This window comes from Tetrao urogallus, assembly GCF_951394365.1.
Source record: "Tetrao urogallus genome assembly, chromosome: 2".
Classification (NCBI taxonomy): Eukaryota; Metazoa; Chordata; class Aves; order Galliformes; family Phasianidae; genus Tetrao; species Tetrao urogallus.
In genome coordinates this window covers 49807542-49823760 of record NC_136814.1, presented here as the reverse complement: position 1 = coordinate 49823760, position 16219 = coordinate 49807542, and positions in this window count along the sequence as shown.

Sequence of the window (16219 nt, the reverse complement as noted above, 5' to 3'; positions counted from 1 at the left end):
TCTACCCCTATGCAGGCTACATGTATTCCTGCCATTCTCACTCATAAAGGGCAACTGCCCAACTCACCACAGCAGCCTGTCTTTCCCAAAAAGCCTGCAGCCATCCATTGCAGCTATATAGTCATATGTACTATCATACTATGCTCCCAGGGAGATCATAGCCATTCAACAACACGGAAGCCTCTAATTCTTCATGTGTCCTTCCTATACCATGAGAGCTAGTAGGCAGCACTTCAGAGGGGTATCTTGCCACATGGGTTTTACAGAAAGGGATGAGAACTTTTTTTGTCATGCTATCCTGTCAGAAGTTACTTGTTCACGTGCATACATTTGGGATAGGTTTGCTTCTGCCGTGTTTTGTACCTGTTAACACTGTCTCACACACTTTGCTTGTTGTCTGCAATTCCTCACTTGGCTATTGGTCAGCTGCTCTCACCTGCTGTTCCCATTTCAAAACTCTCCTCACAGGCTGCCTAGGGAGATGGTGGAGACACGATCCCTGGAGGTGTCCAAGAAATGTGTAGATGTGGTACTAAGGGACGTGGTTTAGTGGGGAAGTATTTGTGACAGGTAAACAGTTGTTCTGGATGATCTTGGAAGTCTTTTTCAACCTTGGTAATTCTATGGCTCTACAATTCAGCACAGTTAAGCATGTAGAACACCAAATTATTTTAGAACTAGGGAGGAGACAATATTAAAAAATTCATGACTTACGTAAGCTAGAAAAACAAGAAATGTATTTCCTTACCTCACTCCCCCAGCACAGAAGTTAGAGAAATCTATACTCAAGTTGGAATAAGGCATAATGGAGTTCACTAGGATCATGTAATGCATTTCTCCAGCCACACAAGAAAAGTGGAAGCTAGAAAACATCCTATGTATGTCAGCAGTTGAATAAGACAAATGACAACATTATATATGTACACATACACACACAGGAAATGCCCACAAGAGGGGACATGGCTGTATAGGCAAAAGAAACAACAATAAAAATTGTGTCACAGAGAATTACAATATTATTCTACATCTCTTCTATTAGGATATACAGTATGTGTGAACTGAGCTTGATACAGTCTTATTATTATTAAGTTTAGGGTAAGGCATCTTTATTTTAAATTGCTGAAGTTTTCTTAAATGCCTGCCTATGTGAAATGATTAATGCGATGCATACTGTGTAGCAGTAAAGTGAGTGGAGAATTAGAGCCTCTGCCAGTTCACCTACAGGCATTTATCTTTCATTTTTTTCCCTGGTGCCCGTGCTGAGCCTCAGGGTAAGCTGACACATTTTTTAATATAAATTAAGTTTCTTTTTTTGTGTGTGTTGAAAATCTTGAAGGAAATGAGAAATGTGTGTAGGCACCAATACCAGCTGCCATTGCATGAAAGAAAGAGGTGACAATTTCCTGCAGATTCTGAATGATTGTTTTAATGGGGTTGGATTGGAGGTAACAAGCACAAAGATATTGTGCTGCCAGAAAAACAGGATCTGTTCTACCCCTAGCCTCATGCAACAAGATGCAACATTTAGCTTCTGGCTCAACATGGCATCTCTTCACTGCTTTGATTTATTCTCACTTTTGCAAATCACTGTGGCATGCTACAGGAGATGCATTTAGAGCCCTTGTTATAGTTCATTGAGTAGTACTGCTGTTATCACCACCAGAGGAAAATTTCACTTGTATCAGGACCGAGTGACCTAGAATAAAAGAAAAATAATAATAATAAAAAAAAAAGAAATGAGGAGATTTGTTGAACCAGGATGATACTGCATTTAGATTGAGTGAAAATCTCTTTATTACAATTTAAATCAAAATGGAAACTAGGAAAATTTGGCTTCCTGCCTTGTTTTGAATAACACTGAACGCACAGCAGTGATGATAATGTGAGTGCATGTGTAATGACTCTATTATTATGTTTATATATGGAAACATCATTCACTGTCATGGAAAATGAAAGATATCTTCATGGATTTCTCTGTTCAGCTTCTTCAGCAGGAAGTGTTCAGCACTTCTTAGGACAATATTAGTAAATAAAACATAGTCATAACAGCACACGTTTATCACATCCTGTGACAGAAAACTAATCATAGACAAGGATCATAAATACGTAGATTAATTACTTTGGCTCTCACAGTAGAAATAATGGTATTACAATAGTAAGAGTTGTGTTATGATAATTTATGCTTATTTATTAGGAAGTCTAAGTTGAAATATATGATTTTACATGTTTTGGGCTTCCCTCCTTTCTTCCTTCCCCCAAGTTATACACGTAGTTGAAATTAAGCAAGTTTGTGCCTTAGTTTACAATGGAAGATAAAACAGAAGCTACCACTTTCCACACTATGTCCATCATATGGGACGTATATCATATCATTACAAAGATGTGCTTCTTTCCTGCTTTTGGATATAATAAAAGGGCTAAGAGGAAATGTTAACTGCAACAAAAATGCAAATTTCAAATGTTTGAATATTCCTGATTAGCAGGAAATTCTATAAGAACTGCCTTAAAGGTAGCTCAGCCACTCTGGAGGAGTAATAAACTAAGTGACATGGTGGCTTTGTTGTCTTTTTTGGTCAGTGAATTAAGTGTTGGTTGTTTTTCTTTTCTTTTTTTCTAAGTGGGGGGGGAAATCAATTGCATTTCCTCAGGAACAATGAAAAGGAAAAGAAAAATGTGACACTGCTTCAACCCAGCTTGACCTATGAATACGAAAAGGATAAATAAAGCATGCATTCAAAGAATGCAAATTCGTGGTGATCTAACCAGCATAGCAGGAGGTGGCTCTGGAGGTCCGTGACTGTGTGCAGTAGAAATTAACTGTCCCCAGTCTGCTGTCTCCTCTCCTGACACTTCTCAAGCATCCCAATGCCAGGCATGAATCTGCCTTGGTCTTAAGAAACAAGAGCACTTACAAAGTTGAGGGCTGTACCAGGGACTGGATAGCCTATAGCCTAAATCTCCTGAGTGCTTAGCTAGGCATTCTCCTACAAGTCAGGTTATCTGTTCTGTAGCAGTAACTCCATCTCCTTATGTCTGATCATTTAATTGTCTGAGAAATTCTGTACTTCATTATCTATGGAATAAAATTGAGTGTCCATTGCATTTAAGCTGCAGTCATGAACAGAAACATTTTCCAGGAATGCCTACTTACACAGTTCTTGCATTTGGACATGTTCAAATGAGGGTGAACTGATTATCTGCATTTTGAAAACATAGCCAAATGAGTCTGTTTAACATTAGTCTTCTTGACCTTCAACAAATCATCTCATACAGTGAAATAAATTTCATTCACACAACAGTTTTAATATAAGTGAACAAATGTGTCAGTTGACATGGAAACACACTTGTTCTCCTATCAAAAGCAAGAAAGGACTAAAAAGCTTAGGCTCATTAAAAGATATATATTAATAACCTTTCAGAATACATAGAAACAAACAAAAGTTTTACAGTATAATAAAGCACTCAAACTAGCATATTTCAAAGGCCAGCTGCTTCAAGTAGTTGCAACTATTATTTCTAAACAATAATGATTTCTAACATGGTAAGACAATTTTATTCACTGAGGATAAAAGCCCTGAGCCTGCCAATCCTTACACATGTGCCTCAAACTTACTTCAAACAACACTTTTACTGTCCTAGAGGATTAAATATGGTTCCCTTTGATGAGCATGCATAGAAGACTAACATCAAGTTGAAGGGTGGGTCTGGAAGGCCAATCTATCTTATTCTATTCTATTCCATTAAACTACTGGACTGCCTTCATTTTTGTGTAGACTGTTTCTCTAGTACAGTAATTCTGAATATGAAAGATAATTTACAGTCATATTCACCTTAAGGCACATGGATAAGATTTCATTGATGCACTTCAGCAAAAGGCCTGAGTTTTGGTGGTCTCATAGCACCAATTATAATCAATTATACTGGTCACAGGAACTTGATCAACCTGCAAAACTGAACACTCATTATTTGTACATTACTATATAATGTCATTACATTTAGATAAAAATGTTTAGATTGAGGAATGCCTATCATCTGCACAGTAATATTAATAAAACAGTCATGCAATTTTCTGAGTTTGTGTGCTGCTAAGAAAATTCAGAGGGCTATGCAAAAAGCATATCAATGACGAGTTAGCCATATGAAATCACTCTTTTTTCTATTCCTTACCATGCAAGCAAGAGGAATACAGTTAAGAGGCACAGCTGGACAACTTTGAATGTAATATCAAAGGTCTGAGGATGAAACAAACAAATGTATGGTGTGATACTGGTCAACATAGAAGTTACTTTAAATAGAAACCATGTGGAGAATAGCAAGATTTGAGTGAACTGGACTTTCGGTAACATAAACATGCCTGAGTACAATTTATCTGACAGGAATATACATCACCTTTTTTATTATTTAATGGAAGCTGTGGTTGTCATTACAAATATGTATCTCTAATACAAAACATTAAGCACAATCACAAATGCTGGCCACCTAAGGCATATTACAGCAAGTACGTCATTCTTCTATAACACTGTGCATTCATAAAGGAGCCTGAAACATTTTAAAAATAGCCTGATGCTGGGAGGTACTGATTTGCAAAAGCTTTTAGTGAAACCAAAAGAAACTGTAGCTGCTTGGCATTCTGCAGAACCAGACCTTTGGAGTCTAGTCAATGAAATTACCTGGAGTTTTGCCAGAAAGAGGACAGTAAAATTTGGCTCAGATAGTCAATCTCAGTGCAGAATTATATATTATAATTATTGAAATGCTAAACTTTACAGGAAAAAAAGAAGAAAAAAATATAATTCCCTTCAGATGGCCAGATTTGTTTATAGCAAAATAGCTAGTGCTTTACTACGCGCTGACTGTCCTAATACTAGAGGTATAGATAACCATCAATATTGAAGAGCGTTAAGTAGGAAGACATCTCTGTGGGGAAGAATGCTTTTATATCCAGACATTAATGTTACAACTCTAGCAAAGTGCTTATGCTTAATTAAAGGCATACAAGGTGGATTCTTTGTTACAGGGGAGCTGGCACATGATCGAGGCTTGGTCTAGAAGTTGAAAGCTTTTCTCAAGTGAGACCCCAAATGCTTTCACCAGAAATGCTACCTAAATAAGAGGGACTCTTCTCACAGACTTAATGAAGGAACTAGGAATCTCCTTGGCTTTGCTCCCCAGATAGATCATATCTTTAAGTAGAGGCATGAAATTGGTTGTCCCCTTTTCAGGGGAGCCAGGTAAGACCAATCTAAATTTTAATATTTGTATTTCCCATAATACCTTGTGCTACATTCATGTCTCTCTGTCTATCTTCTGGTCCTCTTTCCAGCCGTTCTCTTCCTCAGCAAATATTATTTAATTTGACAAACAATTTCAACCAAGATACAATGTATGTATAATCTTAACTCTTATATCACCATATCACCAAAATTGTATGAACACCACTAAAGTATAGCACATGACCTATGCCACTGAACAGTCACTGAAACTAACTGTCCAAACACACCCAACTGCGAAACTGTACATCTCAGAATATGGAAGGCATGCCAAGCTTAAAACATAGTGCTGAACCTTGTAAATTAGTGACTGAAATTGAGACTTTAGTAGGCAAACATCTTGTCTCATTCATTCAGTAAAATGCTGCACCAAAAAGAGATATTTGTTCCTATATAAACAGGAAGGATGAGGCTAATAGCGGTATACTACAAACTGTTCTGTCATACACCTTAGAATTTTAATAAATTAGGGTAGAGAAACAAACATACTCAAGGACTTCAGAGAACGCCGCAATTAAAGGGCTCCATCAGCTTAGCATATGAAAATTTAGATTAAGAGATGACTCTATAATAATGTACAAGCACCTTCATGTGGAGAAAATCTAGGCACCAGCAAGCTCTTTAATCTCGCAGATTAAAGCACAGCAAACAATTCAATACAGAAAACAGGCAGTCGCTTTTAACAGAGAAAAGTATTTACTGGACAGCCACTGCTGCAGGAACTAGTAAAACTTGCTGTCATCCAATCAAGACTGAGGGCAACCTGGGTAGATCCACACCAGTTACCAGACAGGCTCAGTTCAGTGGAAGTTACTGCTGCAGTTGAGTAGCCAGGTGAAAATTACTGGCTGCTGCTATTTAAGCTTCAATGGAAAAAGGTGCAGTCATTCATTTGGTGTTCAAAACGTATAGTTTTTCACAATATCCTTGTCAGTTCACAAATTCGGAACTTCAGTTTTTAGATGAGGAACTGAGACATAGAAATGCTAAGCAGTTTGCCTCAAGGTCTCAAAAGAATGGCAGAACAATGAGTAAATTGCAGTCTTTCAGGACCAAGATTATTGTTTGATCTTCCTCTGTTATAAACTGTATTAAGTGTATTTGACATGGTCCTTAAAAATATCAGAGAGTAAGCTTTCTGAATGAACATGAAACAGAATTGAATAATTTTCTTACTAATGGCAATCATTAACATTGTTATTAAACACCGCGACTTCAAAGGCAAATATTTTGATTCCCACGACTTGCATGATACATGCTTACTCACTCTTAGAATTGCATGTAAGATATAAAGAATTTACATGAGAAGTGGGCCCTCTGTGATCAGATGGGAGGAGGTTTAAAATATATATATAAAAAACAGTATCAGAAAAGAAACAAGATTTGAGGTTTTCAATTAAGAGAAAGTATCCAAATATCCAAGCACAGATTTTGATGCTGGACTCTAGTCCAATCCTACTTTAAGTAAAGAACACAGGAAAATGTTTGTTACCTCAAACAGTAACAGGATTCAGCTCAATACTATGCAGCACAGCAGAGAAATGGGCAGCCAGGAAAGCTAAGTCTTAATTTTAAAGTAGGATAGATCAGAAAATTTTAAACCTCCTCTTTAAATATTTCATGTGAAGAATATACAGTAACAAAGAATAAAGCCAGGCAAATAAATAACATTCTGCTTCAGTTTCCTGGGATGCACTTATCTCCTTTATGACCATTTGAGGCTACACTGCATTTATTTGCTTTCTGATATCAGCAACCTTGCTCGTACTTGGAGAATTTTGTGATTGCAAAGGTGGATCTGTTTATTTCTTATGTCTATCCTCCATTAATAGCTTAAAATAAATTCTAGCAGAACCAGATATGAAGTCTTCATCCTGACTCTTTATCACCTCTGCATTATTGGCTCTATAGTAATCCAAGATAATGGTATTTGGTTATTGCCCTGCTTAAAGGTACATTAAAGCTGCGTCTGCAATAATACTATTTACAAGAGTAAATCCATTCCTTCTCATTCCATTCACTAATATTTTCTATTAAACTAATGCTAGGGGAGGAAGGATTTAGTACACTTCACCTCCCGCAGAAGTAATCAGAAAACATTTATGAACATTGCAATTGTGATAGGAGAAACAGAAGGCATTTTATTATGCTGCTTTTATCCTATTTTTTTTTCTAACTGATGTTAACTACTGTACAAAAATCCAAAGCTTGTCTGAGGAAAGAGATCTAAGAATTTTCAAAATTCTGTGTCTAATTTGAGGAGAAAGGGCTAATAACTTACTAGATAAGTTCAATTCCACAAAGTACTGGGACACTGTTAAAAAAAAGGAATGAAAATCACTTTAAAGGACAATGTCAATCAAGAAATCCATTCATTGAGAGCTTGTTTCATGAACTGAAGCTAATTAATGTTCTCATGTAGGGTTGAACTCAAACCAACAGAATGATACCAGCTCCATAGCTGAATTACTTTTTCAGTATTCTGATACTTAAAATTCCACCTAGTCACTTTAAAAGGATTGAGCACATGATTAAATTGTTCTTTGGAAGGGAAGAGAAGAACAATTCAAATCTCCTAAAAAACAAAGCTGACCTAAGGTATTTAAATACAGAATGACTTGGAAAACGCTTTCTACAAAAAGCATTCTTTAATTATCTGCACAGTTACTCCTTGCAGAGATCTGTTTGGAAGCTCTAGAAAAACACTTTTGTCAGCTCACTTTTACATAGTGCTTCAGTAAAGAACTTAAATTTCCTAATAAAGCATGACAGTGAAGATGGCAGCATGAACTGTGCATATTTTTTTAACACAGACATCTGGAAAAATGAGAAAATAAAAGCCAAATGTAGATCAAACAGATCTCTGTATCTTGGGAATGGGAAATAGCAGAGATCATTCTTAGAAAGGACATAGATCTGGAATATTTGCAAAACAACTTTAATATAGGACATTCTCCATGCTTTCATGGTCTTCCAGCTTATATGCACCTCTATTTGCCCTTGTTTGTACTAGACAAGAATGAGGTTTCAGTGTGTGTTTATGCTGGGAGACAATGATCAGATGTATATGGCTATAAAACCACATCTGCTAATTTCTCTACAGCTGCTTAAAAGCATAACATTTGCTCACCTAGGTTATCAACTAACTCAAAATTATGTTTATAACTGCATTTTTCATCAAATACAGGAGATCACCAAAGGTAGCATTTCATAAGGAATTGAGTTAGGAGACTAAATCACACTGAGTTTCAGTACAGGCATCTAGGTGACACAAATATGTGACATATATAGATCAGTATTTTCAATATTAACCCATGTCAAAAGTATGAAACCTTTCACATCAGGAAGCACCACACTGGAGCTGACAAAAAGCCAAGGGCCTTAAGCAAAGGAGGGGCAGAGGAAGTGTAATGATGATGATTCAAAGTGATTTATGACGAACATAAATGCCACGAGCATATATGCTCTCTGTGTGATTGACACGGTGAATGGCACAGGGCATAGCACTGCCATCCACGACTGTAGCAGTGTAGTGAAGAAGCTTACTAATAACAGTTTAAGCAGGAAATATTCTTTTCAGGCTCATATTCAGGACAATATCACTGCAGCTCAGGAATTTGTGCAGCTCATCCACAAGCATGTTTATCTGATGAAGCAATGAGTTTGTATTAACTTCTATCTGGCAACATATTAAAAAAAAAAACTTGCTTCCAGAAATATCTCTAACCCTGAGGAAATGAAATAACATACAGAACAATTCTTGGAATTTTGACTTGGGCTTTAGATAACCAAAAGAGCCAAAATTCTAAGATCTTAAACTCTTAAGTTTGCCAACTCCTCCTGAACTCCTAAACTGGATCTTGCTTTGAGCTGTATCTAGCTTTTTGTGTCCACATTGAACCCAGGAGTCACAGTTGATATGAAAAGAGAATGAGGAGAGGTAAGCACCTTAGTGGAAAAGAGAGGTCCTTAATTTATTTTACAGCTAAGAAGTCAGAAATCTTATGTCTATGGTTCCCTCATGTTGTTTGCCTTTAGTTGCATCTCCAAAGTTGTTGGAAACTTTCTAGAACTACAATGGGAGGGACATGAGTAGCAGACAACTCCAAACTCCCAGACCTGAATAACAAGCCCCATATAAGTTTATGAGATGCAGCTGTGGACCCTGACATGTGGCCAAAGAGCTTTCATCAGCAGATACATTTAAAAACCGATTCGACGTAGTCCCAAGCAACCTGCTCTAGTTGCATCTGTTTAAGCAGAAGGGTTGAACTAAGTTATCTAAAGAGCTCTTTTTCACAGTTCTGTAATTCTGTAAAGATGCTGCTGTATTACGTGTTTGGAATTTAGCAAGTTTCAGTCATCTATGGATTTTTCCCCTTTACCATCATATTCTATATGTACAGTAGCACCAGGAAATGTTAATCTTACAAAAACAAACAAACAAACAGGGATCAGAAGTGAAAATGTGATCTGAAATTCTTTCAGTGTGAAGGAAAGAGGTTTCAAAGACAATCAAGAAATAGTTACAGAAAATAGTCAATTTAAGCATCTTTGAAAAGTCCTAATTGTTCTAGATAGTAATATCTCCTTTGTATTGATTTCTGGCCTTCACCCTTCCTTGCTCCACTTGTCAAAATTATCAAAAATCACATGCACTTCATCGTCTACCTCTCACTTTGACTAGATGCCTCTTCTCCTTATATCTTCCCCTGCCACTCCTCTTATATTGCAACATATGCCATGCATTCTCACATTCACTCAGCCCTTTACAAAGCTTTCTAAGTCTGCTTCCCAAAAACCTATGCAATGCTGAGGGGTCATCTGTTTCTTGAGAACAGCCTATGTTTCAAAGAAGCACCTTGCTTTCTCCTTTCTGCCTCCTGTAAACATCCACAAAGATCATGCCCTTCAGATCCTTCTTCTGTGATTCTATAAGAAAAATGCTGCCTTTCTGAGACCGCAGCTTGCCACGCTGACCATTACTAACTCAGTACCTCCTCACTCTCTTCATTTGTCAGTGTCTATATTTTCACTACTCTTATAGATGTACAAGGCAAGGTTTTCCAGACAGAGGTCATATCTTCTGCTGTGCCAGTGCAGTTTCTGACATGCCAGAGTCCTTCTAGGGTCAGGTGAGTGTAACTACAATATAAAAAAAATCCATCCTAAGCTTTGAATACAACATTAAATAATGTCTACTTAATACACAAGGCTGAACAGACACATTCATTAGCAGTCTGAATGGATTTGTGGCTCCAAATTAACTTCAAATAAGTTACTGAAGTGAAGAAAGAAATCAGTTTACCACACATTCCTCCATTTCCCAATTACAGCATGACAGAATGTATCTAGAAGTGAGCAAATCACTGCTATATTTTCAAATGTATTAGAATATATTAAAGCCAAATCAAACCAATAAGACATAAAATAATAAAGTATTCTCACCTGGTGAAAATCAACCCTGTCACCATGGCTTTAACAAAAATGTAGTAATTTACCATAGGTAAAGTCTGAGCACAATATATTTTGAGAAGACTCACACTGTTGATTAGGAGAGAAATTTCTTGTGTTTAACTCTTAATTTCAGCATAGCGCTTTCCTTTTCTTTACAGAAAGTCATTCCAGTTAGCTTTACTTTTCACTACCCATCACTACGGTAATGGTTGTGATCAGAATGCAGTGTGGTAGCTACAACACCTAAAGGATATAAGCAAGTTAAGGTTCAAACAGAGGTGCTATGTTCTATTGTACACATTGTACATTACTGGAAAATACTGTATTTGTTCATCAGGAAAAAAAAGCTGATGTAATAATCAGTCTTCTTACCGTTTTCTTAGCAAAATATGAATTCTGACCTAACCTACTTAGGAGCTTCCAAAGAGCAGAGCCACTGTGATTAACAACCTACTCTTTCCTGTGGTGTATTTAGCAAACCTGAACCTCCAGGTTTTGCAGCTTGGGTTTTGCTAGCTAAATCTTCCTTTCTTGTTTACTGTAATCCTGTATCATTTAACTTCTGCTTTTTATTTCTGCTAGGCAGAATATACGGTGCTCATATTCCAGCAGCCTGACTTGACATGAGGATGTACAGCAGTCAGTAAACTTTTCGTTCATTGGTAGATTGTAGCTCGCTCATCGTGAAGCAAGAGTGGCACCCAGTGGCCAGAGAGTTTGGTCCAAATTCCCATACCCTGAAATTTCTCTCTGCATTTTATAAATGCCTTTCCAGCATTTTGAAGACAGAAATGCTTCCCTGCTCAAACTCGCAGAGCTCTACTTCCTCTCCCACCTATCTGAAAGAAAAAAGGCAGAGAACTGAAGCTAAAACATCTCTCTTCTGTATTTTCTCTGAATATCACTTTTTCTTAGAGCATAAATAACCAGCCATGGGTATGACACACATAGACAGGTTAATACTTATCAGGGATCAGGCAGAGGCTGACTCGCTTGAAGTGAGTGCAGAAAAAAGAGGACCTTATCCAACTCCCACAAATTGTACAGTGATGCCTGCCATATGAGGTAAGTTTACATACAGAAACTGCCTGGCAGACACTTCAAAGAAACACTACAACTGGAAAGAAAAACCCAGGGACATGCTTGTTTTGTGATCTGCCCCTGTGGGGAACACACAGGTTCTGTGCTGCTCCCAGCCCATGGCTGCATGTTATAAGACAATACAATAGATCATTATACAGAGTGGCCATGAACACTGTTAACTTTAACAAGTGTGTGCTACTACAAATTTCATGTGCTTCTCAGAGGACCGTGTAATTTTTTATTCATATTTCACGATCCTCAGAGTTTAAAAAAGTTTGTTGATGCGATATGCTATACTTTTAATTAAATTCCTTGGGGGAGCTACTGCTAGTAGTGAGGAAGCCATTACTTTCCATCATTTTTCTTTAACTTGTGTGACTTACTGCTTAAAAAAGAAACATGAAATTTGAAAATTCTCTGTCAGAGAGTCTATTTAAGTGGGTATGGTTTACAGTGCTGAGTCTGTTCTTATGTCTTCAGGCCCACCTTGCAGTGTGAAAATTCCCAGTTCCCCAGAGGCTGTCACATAGGTGAAAATAGTCTCAGTGCTCACTGTAACTCCTGGCATTCCTAAAATGGTACCACAAGCTTTGCATTAACTGATTTCTGCTCGTCCTAGAGTCTAGAATGGTATGAGCATGTGGAAATCAAAACTGTACAGTAAAAATAAACTTTTTTTAACATGAAGGGATATAGCTAGCAGTCGACAGTGTGACACAACCAGATTAAGGGGCTCAGAAATGAAATGGCACATCAGAAGAATAAGCATCAAAAGAAATCCAAATGTTTTAAAGTAAACATAATGTTTTTTAGACATCTGCTGTGGCAATGATGAAAGCCATGAATTTTTCTATTTCCTGAGTTATGTTAGAAAAGGACTCAGCAGGCTGGATAGCATTTTCTGCCAGATTTTTTGCTAATGGGAATTCTTTGTTCCTTCAGTGTTTAGTTTTTTCCACACAACATTATTGAAGTGGTAACAGAGAAAATACTGTTCTTGATCATACTGTGGCTTGATGATTCCTCAGTGGTACACAGGGAGGAAGATTTTACTCATAACTGGATTGCTTTGCTAGAGCAAAGAATGGATGTAGTAATTCTGTTGTACTTCATAACCATTGCATCTAACAGAACTATTTAGTTCAAGAAAAGGTACTTTAAATTGCATTGCCTTCACAATCAAAGAGCAAGAAAGAGCAAGAGACCATTTTATGGATCTTCTTCACAGTTAATACAGATGTTCCATGGCATTTTTGAACTTTTTTTTTTTTTTTTTCAGCCAGTGGCTTCTAATATTACCATAACTATGTACGAAAATGTATCTCTCTCTTCAGTTATCTCACCAAATACCTTTTACCATTTGTGATTTACTCTCTTCAGCATTTTATCTGCTTCTTCAGAGGGAAGGCAGTCATCATGTTGTTTGTACAGTGCCTGGTGCAATGGGCCCCTGAAGTCTATTTACGATCCTTATGAGGTGGTGCAATAGAAATAATAAACATTTCATTTTAACAGTAGGAAACACTGTATATGAAAACTAGTTAAAGAATAGAGGTCTTGTAGTATCGAAATCCAGGTGTTTTTTTTTGTTTGTTTGTTTGCTTGTTTGTTTTTCCATAGAATGGGAAGGAAAACTAAAAGATTTTCTGTCTCTAACTTCTGTGTGTTACATTTTTGTAACATTGTTCAATTCTCATAATTGCCATTCATAATTTGTTATTCTATTTACCTCAAGCTGATGTAAGATAATTGCCAAATAGGTGTTTCTGTCTAAGAATTTTAATAGAGTGTGGCAATTATGGGAGTACGGTGTGAAGCCAGTTTTCTAGAACAAGATGCCATAATGTATAACTGGTAATAATGATCCCCAAAGCACAATCATTTTAAGCCACTGATATCGTGCTTCCTTTACAGAGGAAGGATTATTTAAGCTGTAACAACTTGAACACAGAACCAGTACATAAGTCACAGTACTTATGAAGAAGCACAGCAAGTCTATAAACTCAAAAGCTGAAATTGCCAGTGAAATTCTCAATTACAGTGAAGACTTTTCAGCAGTACAGTGTTTTGTAATCATGGCTGCAACGTTGGTTCCAATGCTTGTAATGCTGGCAAATGAACCTGAATTGAAGCCACAGTTTAGATAAACAATTCCAAGTGATCCCCCAAGAGTGTTTTCACACAACTGATCTCACAACCTGAATGTGAGTTTCTTCAGATGCCTGGTTTACCTTTCCCTGGCATCTGCACAAAATTGTGGAAGGCGGAACTGTGGATCTATGTCTCCAAGGCAAGGAATTACTTTTGTACCCTTCCTACTATTTTTTTTTTCTGTAATTACAATTGACATAGATTGTTATATTCCTATAAATTACTTAAATATAAAACTATTACGTCTTGTTATTATTATAGTAAGAGTTGTGGCCACACAAAATATCCAGAAACTTCAGTACATGCATCTAATGAGTAAAGAGCCTTTACTTAAGCAATGGTAGAACTACTTTCCAATAGAAAGATTTGTTAGACCTGAATTTGCAAGATGAAAGTGCTCAGCCTAGGTGACAAACAAGTATGAAAAGCATTATTAAAAAAAAACATTCTGACATAAAAAATTTTCATGTACTGAGAAAAATTATTAGATCGGCAATTTTTTGCTTTAGAGATAAAACCGCCTGGATTATTCAATGATCATAAAACAGATTAATTACATGCTATTTTCACAGTTGTTCTTCTGGTCCTCATTTCTTCAAATTTCTTCACATTTTAAGTAGAAAAATCATCAGTATTATTATTTTCTTCTACTTCTTGGGTGAAGTAACAAACGAGATTTGAAATCCCACATTCCTACCAACAGGTGGAGCATGTATTTTATTTTTTCAATTACGATAACTGCAAATTCATTCAAAATGAAAAGACAAATACTTTATAGCTCACAAATTCAAAATGCCAGTGTTTCAGTTATGACTATGACCAATGACATTTTATTCTAATATTCCACTGTATGTAAACTACAACTTCTAATCCAGCTCCTTTTTTTACTGACACTAATTGCGATTCTCCATAAATTTTAATGACTCCAAAATTAAATCCATTTTCTTTTTTCATTTTTGTTGGCTCCACAGGTGTTCACAACATTTTTTTTATCTGACATGCACAAGTTTCAACTGTGATAAATTCTGATCTCAATACAAGATTGAGCCCACATTCATAAAATATATTTATGTGGTTACAGTGTACTTACCTTCTTGTACTTTATTCTATACAGGACAACATTACAATACACTACAACGGAGAAGGAATTAGAAAACAAGACAGATAAGCTGCTGAGGAAACTGAGATTTAGTCTGGAGAGGAGAAGTCTGAGGGTAGAACTCATCTCTCTTTGTCTGAAAGGTGGATGCAGAGAGAAAGATGTTGGTCTCATTTCCCGGGTGGTATGTGATAGAACATAAGGAAATGGCCTCAGTTGCACAAAGGAAGGTTTAAATTGAACTTAGAAAGAACGTTTTTAAAAGATAGGGTGATCAAATGTCGGAATGAGCTGCCCAAAGCAATGTGGTGGTTTCTCCATCCTTCAAGATATTTAAGAAACATACACGGATGGCACTGAGGGACACAGTTTAGTGATGCAGCTGGGTAGCTCAGGTTGATGGTTGGACTTGATACAGAAGGTCTTTTCCAAGCTAACTGATTCCATGATCTAAGCAGAACGTGATACTGATGGCAAAAGCTGTGTCTAATGTATAGCTATTCTAAATTACATCCATTCTTTGCACTGAGCAAGGAATTACTTTTAGAACTCCTTGAATGTTTCCATTTTCTCACACCTAGGTGATTATCTTTGGCTTTTTAGGAACATTAGCTTTCTGGAAATATCTTTTAAGTGTTCACTTTTTGGGGTAACAGCAAATAACCATTGGAGCAAATTCAAAGGAGGGCCACAAGGATGATCAGAGGGCTGAAGCACCTCTTCTACAAAGACAGGCTAATAGAGATGGGGCTATTCAGCATAGAGAAGGCTCCAGGATAACTTACAGTGGCCTTCCAGTACCTAAAGGGGACTAACAAGAAAGTTCTGGAGAGATTCTTTATCAAGGAGCATGGTGAACGGACAGGACCGGTATCTTTAAAATGGAAGAACAAGTCTAAATTAACTATTAGGTGGAAATTTATTCAGAGGGTAGTGTGGCACTGGAACAGATTGCCCAGAGATACTCCATCCCTACAGGTTCGGGGTCAGGCTGGATGGAGCCCTGGCCAGCCTGCAGCCTGATCTGATGGGTAGCAAACCTGCCCACAGCAAGGGGCTGGGACCAGGTATTTCTAAGGTCCCTTCTAACCCATATCAGTCACGTGGTCCTGTCATTCTATGACTTACTTACACTGTTGTACTAATCACCAAGCATACC